Source organism: Canis lupus, chromosome 13 (assembly GCF_048164855.1).
Source record: "Canis lupus baileyi chromosome 13, mCanLup2.hap1, whole genome shotgun sequence".
NCBI classification, from domain to species: domain Eukaryota; kingdom Metazoa; phylum Chordata; class Mammalia; order Carnivora; family Canidae; genus Canis; species Canis lupus.
In genome coordinates, this window is record NC_132850.1 from 25410203 (window position 1) to 25419798 (window position 9596).

At 34.8% G+C, this 9596-nt stretch overlaps 1 long non-coding RNA gene across 1 annotated transcript; it reads right to left on the bottom strand.

The window, feature by feature from the left end:
• Positions 1 to 6462: 6462 nt before the first annotated feature.
• Positions 6463 to 9327, bottom strand: LOC140602174 (uncharacterized). Its single transcript, XR_012005146.1, has 2 exons — positions 9125 to 9327; positions 6463 to 6699 (listed from the first exon to the last, which is right to left on the bottom strand). It is a non-coding gene; the product is annotated as an uncharacterized lncRNA (long non-coding RNA).
• Positions 9328 to 9596: the final 269 nt, after the last annotated feature.

The window sequence follows — 9596 nt, forward strand, 5'->3', positions numbered from 1 at the left end:
AGGGACTAAAGGAAATCCTTTCAGCAGCAGATATTAGCCATATATCTCATCATCACTTTGCCTGCAAAGATAGAGAGCCTAAAATAAGGACCTGTACCAATTATTGGTCTGTGGCTACTGAATACTTGGTTAATGATCAGCGGCTTGTAAGAAGCAAGGATAAAGACTTGTGACTAAGAACATTAGAGAAGAAAACTCAACAAAACCTCTCACAGTGAAGTAGACTAGACCATTAACAATCAGATGCATATGTTCATCTACTCTGAATGTAGGCGAGCCTTCTTCTTAGCAACCTAGTGCTTGTTCAGTGGGCTCATAAACAAGATGGGTGGCCATGGTGGCATAGGCATAGGTTATGTATGAGCATAATGCTCTTCATGAAGACTGATCTTCCTATTACCACTGTCCTCCAGCTTTTCAGAAGTGGTGACTAATTCCAGTCCCTCAGCATGTTATCAAGCTTCAGTGAAATCAGCCATCTAGACAATGCAGACCAGATTACTACATTGGATCTCTTCCATCATGAAAAAGGCAGTAAAACATCCTCATGGAAATAAACATTCATTCTGCTTTTGAATTTGCTTTCCTTACTCATCATGCTTTTATCAGAACCATCTGCGACCTTACTAAATGTCTAATGCATCAACATTTTGTCCCACACATGATTACTTCTAATCATTAGACAAATGGCAAAAAACATAGACAAAGGGCTAGTGTCCATGGGATTCATTGGTCTACTCATAACATGGTAGAAAGCCTAGTGCAGACTCAATGATGTCCCTATCTAGAGGACAAAATATCAAGATATTGCTCTCTTACCAACTTTTAGTAAGTTCTTACTCTGTATCTCTAACAGAATTAGATTCTGGATAGAGATTCCTTAGATAGGAGGTTTATTCAGGCCCATTTCAGACACTGAATTTATATTCCTCAATGTCGATCTAACCCTAATAATGATGAGAGTAAAGGAATATAGCATTTATTGAGTACCTAATATGCATTGTGCATAGTGTTAACTCTATTTTACAGGTAAGGAAGCAGGTTTATGGAACAAGAATTTTATCTGCCTGTATACTGTTATAGCTCCAGTGCTTTAAATAGTACATGACACTTGACAAATAGTCTCTACGTATCTATTAGGTTAGTGAATGAATGAAGCAAAACTCTAATGATTTCCAGTCAACTATCTCTCATCCTTCCACAGATTCCATCCTTCTGTAAATTGAGGTCCAAAGAGTAACTGCCTAAGGGGCTCTTTGGTCCATAGTAGACCAATCTCATCAATCTGATGTTGAGTTACAATTGAAACACTTCCTGGTTTGAGCAATGACTCTATCTAGATATTTGGGAAAATGAATTTGCAATCATTAGAAAATGCTGAATATTATTAGTAACCTATGATCAAACTACTGACTGTCCCTACTGAGCTGTGAGATCTTAAATAGGCAATTTAATGATGTGGGTTTTGTATTTCCTTGTCTCAAAAAAAGGAGGTTAAAGGAGTTGATCCCTCAAACCATGGCTGTAATCTAAAATTCAAAGAATCTAAGAATTACATTGTTAATTGTTTTGTTCATTTTCCAGACAAGTGGGAAATTTTCATCTAGCCTATAATTTAACATGTAAAAACAGTATAGAATAGGACATATTTATTTACATCTTAGTATTCATTTATAGCACATAACAGTAAAAATATATGATATATAAATATAAAATATGAAAATAGAAAACATAATAGTAGAAAATATGGCATAAATTTAATTCAGCTGGATAAGATAGTTAACTTCTTTTTTCTGATTATGTATTTTAGGTGCATATTTTGTAGCTTCCATCCAAAAAATTACCACACAACAAAACTGCTTAAGACATTCAATTTTCCCTTAAAGATAAATTAAGTAGTATTTATTGCACAGGAAACAAGGTCTTTTCTATACATGTTAGGGAAATAGAAAAATACCTTCACTTCAATAGACAAAGACCTTGATTACTGTTATTCAATTGCTAAACTGATAACATTTAAGGTCCATGGTATTTAACTTTCTTAAACAAATTAGGAATACAGGGGAGATATTTCGTTTTCACTGACTTTACAAAAATCCCTGATTAACGTGCCAGATGTCAAAGCTCTTCAAGCCTGATGAAGGCTCCCTGGAGTTAATGTCCTTTTGGCAGTTAACTGCCGCCGGACTTGAAGCACATTGTGCAAGGCTGCATAATCATATGATTTTACTCCTATGGAGGAACTACCGCTACACGAAAAATCAACTGCCTTGATGAAAAAAGTTTAAAATCATAAAACATCTAGATACTCAAAAAATGTAAACGCAAGTCAGTGTGGTGTGGTATCCTTTGGCATTCTAGTTCTAACGTCGATATTTCAATTTCTTCTAATTGAAATGAAAATCATACATTTTATCACCATGGAACAAAAAAGCTCTACCGCAGCCTGGCTAAAGAGAGAGATGCTTTGGTGGCTGTAGTTTTTTTGTGTGTGGCTGCTATAAATTAAAATAGAAGATAAGGAAAATTAAATTGCTTGAGAAGCTTTATTTTTTAATTGAATTTGCCCATTCCTTTAGGTTACATACTCACTAATCAGAGCTATCATAAACAATCATGGACATGAATCAGTCAATGAAGCAGCACATTTACACCCAAGCACAGAGAGCCACAGCAACCTATTCCACTGTGCCACTTGAGTCAAAATAGCTAACTGCGGAAGATGCTGGTAATTCTCTTGCCAGTATCCATTCTCCCCTTCTCCTTGCTCACAGAATCATGATGTTTTAGGGAAACTATATAGCACCCCAATGATGGATCATGATAATCAATCATGAGGATATTTTCCCCAGATTTCCCAATCTCCCTTGAAGCCAGAACGGCTATGGGATCTGTCTCTGGATTAAAGACTTAAAAGAAAGTTGGCTGAAGAAGTTTCTGGGAAAGCTTTCCCCTTCATGATAAAACAGAACAAATGTACCTAGCACATCTCTGCTCCTTTCAGCCATTATCCTGAATCTTTTTTTTTCTTTCTTTCTTTCTTTTTTTTTTTTTTTTGTATTCAAAAGGAAACAAGCATGAAATTTCCCAAAGAATCACAAAAACACCAGTCCTTACATCACTGAGTTCCTGAACCAACATTGGCTACCATCTACTTCCAAGTATCTGTTTGTGAAAAAAAAAAATTAACTAGACATTTATCACTCTAAGCTGGGTTTTCTATTAGTTGGAGTCAAATGCCTTTCTAATTAATATGTTCAGAATTGCATCACATTCTAACCATTCTTATTAACAAACCAGCATCTCTTGCCTGGATCCTCCATCTAGTTAGTCTTATTGCCTTCAGTTTAATCCTTTTTTTGCCATCAAATAATCTTTCTATGATCCAAAATTTTAAGATCCTTCAGTGGTTCCCCCATTCTGTCAGGATAAAATTCAAAAGCTTTGTCATAACCCAAATGACTGACACACAATGCCTCTCCAGTTTCATTAATTCATTTATAAATATAACAATTATTTGTTGGTTCTTCATTTATGTACTAAGGGTCTAATAAACATGTGACCAACACAATCCTACCTCTGTACAGTTTCCTTTCTACCACCCTTTGCCATTCTTTGAATGACCACAAGTGTGAACACTGCCCTGAATCCCATGTTAGAAACCTCAGCAAGCCAACTGTTCATGCTCTAGTCTCAACTCATTATGTGAAAAAAATAATACAAAATACATTCCTGGTCTTTTATGTCATGGAACTCAAAACGATTGCCAAAATAATTTTTTTAACTATTTCTAGAATATATAAAGATACTGAAATCTAATCTATAACTCATCAAAATTACAGAAGTGAGCACTGAGGGCCAGCCAAACCTCCATTCCCAGAGTATTCACTTGGCTCTTCATTTCCTTATAAGACGCCAATATGTTGCATGTAAAATTATTCAGTTGTTCACTTAATTAGTTAGAAACATAAGTTACTAAACTTTGTCAGTAGGTATGACTGCTTTCAGAATTGGCATTGGTAAAGCAACGGGACTAAAGTACAAACATGCCACCAACAATACATTCAGTTGAAAGGAACAGTGGCGAATCTATCTTGGTATTAATTGAAGCAAACCATTCACAGAAATGCATATCAGTAATGCCTCAGTAATATCAAGCAGTCAAAAATGATATACATGCACATCTAAATCAACTTGGTATGATAAAGTAATCAAAATTGACATTAATAAATATATTTTCAGTAATTTAAAACTGTTTCACCTACATACATGTATTTCAGACAACGTACAGTTCAGCTAATATTCTCATACTGTATCTTAAAGATTATTTTTCTCTCATAAATTTTATATAGAAAGAAATCTTTCAAAAATAGATTTTATATGCCAGAAATAAGTGTATATCGGAAACATGATAGAAATCCATGCTGTTGTAGAAATGTATGGACTAGGAAGCCAAAGTGTATTAAAACTCATTTTGTTTTGTCTATGAACAAATATATATTGACCATCCATCCCAAGACTTATAAAAATCATATCAGGTCTTATATTGCATGTTTCTTTGCAGTTGCGAAAGCTTTGTTTGCACTTGCTTTCTCACTTTATCCTTACAACAAATCTGTCAATGTAGATATTTTTCTCCCTTTAGAATAGACTCCCCAAACATTGTAACAGAGGTTCCAACTGAACTGGAAAAAAATAGCATCCTTACATTATGGACTTAAGTTTTTTATGTTTGCATTTGGTACTTTAGTATAATGTAAAATCAGTCATTGGAGTTTAGCATATTCATATTTGAATTCTGGTTGTGAACATTTTTTTCAGTTATTATTTTACTTCCAATTAGCTATCATACAGTATTATATTAGTTTCAGGTGTACAATAAAGTGATTCAACACTTCCATACATCACCTGGTGCTCATCACAAGTGCTTTCCTTAATCCCCATTATATATTTCACCCACCCTCCTCTGGTAACCATCTGTTTGTTCTTTATAATGAAGAGTCTGTTTCTTGGTATGTCTCTCTCTCTTTCCCTTTGCTCATTTGTTTTGTGTCTTAAATTCCCCAAGTGAGTGAAATCATATGGCATTTGTCTTTCTCTGACTGACTTATTTCACTTAGCACTATGCTCTCTAGCTCCATCCATGTCATTGCAAATGGCAAGATTTCACTCTTTTTATGGATGAATAATATTCTACTGTAAACATACACCATTTCTTCTTTATTCATTAATTGATGTACACTAATAATTTGGCTATTACAAATAATGCTGCTATATACATAGGGGTGCATGTATCCCTTTGAATTAGTGTTTTTGTATTCTTTGGGTAAATTCTCAGTAGTGTAATGGCTAGATCATGGGGTAGTTCTGTTTTTTTATTTTGTGAGGAACCTCCATACTGTTCTCCACAGTGGGTGCACCAGTTTGCATTCCCACCAACAGTCCACAAGTGTTTCCTTTTCTCCACATCCAGCACTTTTCTCCAAGCCAACGCTTGTTGATTCTTGTGTTGTTGAGTTTAGCCATCCAGATAGGTGTTGGATGATAGCTTATTGTAGTTTTAATTTACATTTCCCTGATGGTAAGTAATGATAAATATCTTTTCATGTGTCTATTGACCATGTGTATATCTTCTTTTGAGAAATGGCTTTTATCTTCTGTCCATTTTTTAATTGGTTTATTTGGGTTTTTTTGGATGTTGAGCTTTATAAGTTCTTTATATATTTTGGATACTAACCCTTTATTGGATATGTCATTTGCAAATGTCTTCTCCCATTCCATGTTGCCTCTTAGTTTTATGAACTGTTTCCTTCACTCTGCAGAAGCTTATTATTTTGAGGGAGTTCCAACAATTTTTCTTTTGTTTCCCTTGCCTCAGGAAACAAATCTAGAAAAATACTGCTCTGACCAATGTCAGAGAAATTACTGTTTGTCCTCTCTTCTAGGATTTATACGGTTTCAGGTCTTGCATTTAGGTCTTTAATACATGTTGAGTTCATTTTTGTGTATGGTGTAAGAAAGTAGTCCAGTTTAATTCTTTTGAAGTTGTGAAATGTTTTAGCTACATGATATCTAACTTCTCTAAGTAAAAACGGGGTTGGCAAGCTTAATGACACTGTGGACAAGAGTAAATGGGTTATCTAGCACAAGCCTGAAAAATATCTAGCACTCACTATGCTCCTTCCAATTCTTCATTTACTCTCTTCTTCCCTCTCTTCTTTGAAGATATGTCCATAAAATTAAGAGAAAGGAAGACTGAAAATATAAGGTGACAAGTATTTTCTGCATCATGGAAAAGCAACAAGTCTGTAAGTTTTCCTGACTTCACTCCAAGAATAGTTTTCAGTTATCGAAAATTCATTGTACTGAACTCCCGACCTAGTTTATGAAACCAAAAGACAAAATTTAATAATTTAAAGGTGTTTTAGTTCTCTATTACTATGTAACAAAATACTCCTCAAGTTAGTAACAAGTTAAAAACATGTATTATCTTAAAGTTTATGAGGGTCAGCTATTAGGGTAGGGCTTAGGTGGGTGGTTCAGCATCTCCTATGACTGCAGTGAAGTCAGCCAGGGCTGCAGTTCTAGAGGCTGAGAACTCACTTCTAAGTTCACGCATGTGACTTCTGATGGAGGCTTCAATTTGTTTTACCATATAGTCCTCTCCATAAGGCTGTTCACACAACATCATGACTTTCCCTAAAGCAAGTGGCACAAGAGAAAGAGAGCTCTCAAAACAGAAGCTTCAGTCGTTTATACCTTATTTTGGAAGTGACATGCATCACTTCCACTAACTTCTATTGATCACACAGACAATCCTGGTACAGTATAGCAGAGGGCTACACAAAGATGTGAATACAAAGAGGTGGGAATCATTGGGTGTCATCTTGGAGGCTGGCTACCAAACACTTACTGCCATTATCCACTGAGTGGAACTGAGCCCTATGCATTCCAGTGGTGTACTTGGAACTCAGTACACCAGACAAGGTGTACTGAGCAAGCAGGACATTCTAGACACATGGGTTTTATTCTAACCTGAGATTACAATGTAAAAACAACGGAGATACCTGAAAGCTTCACTGTTCACAGCTGAGAATAGAAGAATGTGAAATGTCAGCTTAGCACCATGCTTCTCACATGTCACCAACTGACTAAATACTTTAGCAAACAAATCCTGTTAAGTGTAGATACTTTGGGATGGGGTCTCCAGTTTATTTGTATTTACCCTTTAGAAGAAATATCTTTTTCCTCCCTAATAGAAGAAATATCTTTTTCCTCCCTAACCTTTAAGGTCTCTGAGCTACAGAATTCACCTTAGTTATACAGAAAGATTTCCAAAAACCCAAGAGATTTTTATTTCAATGATATACTTTGATAGAACTCTAGTTGATATTTTTCAATAAAGATTTATTGTGATTCAAATAATTGAGAATAATGAACAGTGCTTGGCACATAAGAAGCAGTCTAACTATGTACTGATTAAATAAGTACATCTTTTTCTACCATTTTTTATGTAAAATGACAAAAGAAAATGTAGTAGGTTAGATTTTTGTGTTAATATTATAAAGAAAAGTGGACTTTCTAAAGGAAACTAGAAATCCATAAATATATACATAAATTTCAAAAGAAACACATATAGGAGAAGCAAAATGTTACTGCCAGGTTAGAAACTTGTATTTCCAAACAACTATAATTTAAACAAGAAATGAAATTTTTTGGAATCTTTTTTAAAAAGTCCATTAGTACTCATAAAAATAACAAAAATCTCTTTCCTTTATTATAGTATTTGTATCTAGTTTCAAAAAAATGTATCAGGACTCAAAAGCTGAAATTAAGGTAATTTAAAACCACTTCAAAGATGTTATGAACTCCTTATTAAATCTTATCTCATAGGTACTTCTATACTATAATTTATAATTCATGATTTTGGAAAGAAAACGAAAAATTGACTTTGAGCAATCATTTTAAAGACAATTTTAAACTGACAACTTGCACAAAGATATGATTGAGGAATTTAAATATTCATAAGTTTTCTCTAGGTTTTATTATTTTAGGTTATCATAACCTATAATAATAATCTGAATGATTCCAACACAATGAAAAAAGGCTAAGCAGGTGGTTAACAGATTCTTAGAAACATTACTTGTTAAAATTATTGCACTAAAAATGTAGAGTAAGGGGAGGTTTAAGGTGTTTCTAGGTGATGATTAAACAATGATCTTTCAACTGCTGGTCACTTATTTCATAGCAAATCATCCTCTATAAAAAAAATTGCTAGGAACAGTTTAAATGGCCAGAAAAAATTAAGTTTCTTGAATTTTATAACGTTGTCAACATAAAACAAAAGCCCAACTTCAAGTTTATTCACTCATTTACTCTGCTTTTCCCCTGATTTGTTCATCTTCAGAGCAGTACTACATTCCAACCTATTCTATATGTAGTGTTTTAGTGGTGTACTCTCCCTACCTACCCTCTAGAATATGAACTCCACAAGAGGAGGGTTCTCTCTGTAATATATTCTATTTTATATCCAGGTCTTAGAGATGTCTCAGGTTCATACAAGGTGTTTTATAAATGTTTACTGAGTAAATGAATGAACCAATTGTTATCATGCACCATACACTGAACTGAGGACCAAAGATGTAGTAATTAACAATGTGGACATGGTCCCTATCATGGCAAAGCTTATAGTTTACTGAAGGTACAGACAAGTAGACAATTATAGGAACCAATATTATGAGCGCTGTAAAAGAGGAAAACACAAGAGTGGTACCAAACCTGAAACTGGAGGAAAGCTTTCTGAAATCAAAACTCAGACCTAAAAGATATTTGGAAATTAGCCAAGTTTTTCAGAGGTGAACAGAAAAGAGAGAAAACTGCTTAATATGGAGAAGCTGTAAGTGCAATGACCCAGAGATAAGAGAAAGAATGACCCAAAAGAAATTCTGTACAATTCCATCATAGAGATTAAATTGAAGCAGGAGAAGTAGAAGTTCAGATGTTTTCAGCAGATGCTTTCAGTACCAAGTAACAGGAAAGCCTCTCTAGGTCCTGAGATGACTGTGCAAACAATTAGATTAGAACTCAGCTTATTTTTTTTCTTTTCCCAGGTCCAATTCCTCACCAAGATTTCATTCTTGGCACCCCAACATTTGCACTGGTCATCTCAAAGACTATCAATACCTCCCAGACCTGTTCACTTCCTCTTTACATCCAGAACAGAAACAAAAAAGGAAGGTGAGTCCTATTTCCAGAAAAATCCTCAGTTTCACTTCAGTTGGTCAATATGGTTCACATGAAAGCTAGGTACTGGAATGGACTGACTGGGCTCACCCAAGCCCCCTGCTGAATTCTTGGAACTTAGATGGAATCCATATCCTGACATCACAGTAAGCCAATAGAAACCAGGGGTACTTGGTAATGCAATAAAGGAAAATTGAATGCACAGGCAGCTGGCCTGTTGTATTTGCCTGGTAACTTTAGACTGTATCATAAAAGCAACTAAGATCCACTGAATTGAGCAAAGGAAGAGTCCACTCAAACAGCCATGTTAGAAATATCACTCTTTATGCAATGTGAAGAAAAGAGTGAACAGA